Source organism: Olea europaea, chromosome 4, assembly GCF_002742605.1.
Source record: "Olea europaea var. sylvestris chromosome 4, O_europaea_v1, whole genome shotgun sequence".
Classification (NCBI taxonomy): domain Eukaryota; kingdom Viridiplantae; phylum Streptophyta; class Magnoliopsida; order Lamiales; family Oleaceae; genus Olea; species Olea europaea.
In genome coordinates this window covers 2,498,451-2,500,460 of record NC_036240.1, presented here as the reverse complement: position 1 = coordinate 2,500,460, position 2,010 = coordinate 2,498,451, and the positions used below count along the sequence as shown (strand labels likewise).

Genomic DNA, 2,010 nt, shown 5'->3' with positions numbered 1-2,010 from the left:
TAAATTGAATTAAGATTTTAATCTAGGTAACACTCCCTAAATAAAATAAAATTCAATTTGGGGTCAAAGTTTAATATTTAAGTTAAAATCTAATTTTAACGAAAATATAAAGATCGTCAATTTTAAATAAAATTTTAATTCCGGGTCAAAATTAAAATTATGGGTCAAACCATTTGAAATTCAAATTTAAAACCATTTAAAAATTCAAATTTAAACACTTTCAAAATTTTCAATTTGACCTAAGTTTAAAATTAAAAGCAAGCCCTTCCAATTTATGAAATTACATGGCAGCCCTACATTTAAAATTTACCCATTGACCCCTGATTTTAATTGCAAGCAGGGGGCTTGCAATTTCACAAATTGCACAACAACCCCCCGCTTCCAACTTTCTTTCACTCGTTTACTGTTACCTTAGAATTTTTCTTTCTTTCTTTTTGGCTGGGCCCATCGCCTAGAGGGGACAGGCTCTAGCCCGTTTCACAGCAGCGCGAAAGCACTGCTACCAAAATAGCTCCTTTGCGCTACTACCCCTGCAGCGGCAGTCATGCCAATGCAGGCAGCTCCCCGTATATTGCAGTGACGCGGCGGTCATCGGAGCTGTATCCTGCCGCCTGCCATGTTTCAAACCACTTTTTTTAAAATCTGATTTCAAAAAATAAAATTTGAAAATAAAATTTCTCAATTGCTAGAAACAAGAAAATTACCAAAATCAACATTTGATTATTCAATTCGTGAAACAATTTCTAAAAAACACAAAGTAGGCTCTGATACCACTATTAGGAATCTACCTAACATGCAAAGCGAAAAATTAAAAACAGATTTTGATTCCCACCAAGAATTGTCTTTGCATTTAGATAGAAACTGTGATAAAAATATACCTTTTACATGATCTGCAAACTCCTTTGTTACATATTTGTTCCAGCAACTTGGATCTGTATCCCACAACAGTCCAATTGTCCAGCTTCCAATGGTGATCCACACAAAAACCAAGATTACAGATTCGAGTTTTCTTCTTGTGCTAGCAAGAATAATGAATTCTCAACCAAATTGTAAATCCTAATAAGTTATTTATATAAGCCCAAACGGGCTTGGCTTGACCCGATCCAACATTTAATTAATCCATTTAATTAAATCCGGTCAGTGAATTAATTAATCCAATTAATTCAGGCCTATAAATAACCAACCCAATTAATTAATTTATCCAACGATTGTTAAATTAATTAATTGATGAATTGCAATCTTCCAATTCCCTTTTGTGTGCGACCCATCAGGTTTCCGATCACGATACCTAACGATGTGAAATATTATTTTGATCTAATCAAAATTGATAAATTAAAACACCTTTTTAATTTATCACAAATTCACATTTGTCGTCCCAGATTGACATCTAGCAATGTGTCAGGGCAATACATGTGACGAAAAATGCCACGTAGTATGACAAAATCAAACACGTTCGTTTATTGTGAAACTATAATCCCTTCGTCAATATGATCCAATTAATTACGAGATATGGAAGTGTGTCAATCCCGATCGATCATATCTTTCACTCCACTATTAAGTCAATATAAATCGAAAACTCCTTTTCGACTTATCAGTACACTTTGGCCAATGATTTCGTTATCGACTTAATTGAATGAAATGCAGATCATAATCTCTTACTATCTAAGAGTGACGAATTCTCTATTAATCATTCACAACCTTCATACTATTCTTGACATACCTGAACAATGCCGTATTATCAGCCCTTGGCAGAGCAACATCCAGCACCGTCAAAGCATGACTATCCTCATATAAGGTACTATGACGACATCAAGTCAAAGGACCAATCCCACTACCGAACGTTAGTGATTAACCATTAACACTCAGATAGTTTTCCATGTGAAATCTCTAAGCGGGTCTCCAATATTTTGTTTTATAACAAAACATCCACGTATTCATTCAAGTGTCACCACACTTTAACTTGTGAGATCAGCTACTTACTTCCCAAGTAAGAAATGCCACACGTGATGG

General features: G+C 34.8%; 1 pseudogene; it reads right to left on the bottom strand.

Annotated features, from left to right (window-relative positions):
* Window positions 1-542: 542 nt before the first annotated feature.
* Window positions 543-2,010, bottom strand: part of LOC111392269 — a 7,781-nt pseudogene continuing 6,313 nt past the window's right edge.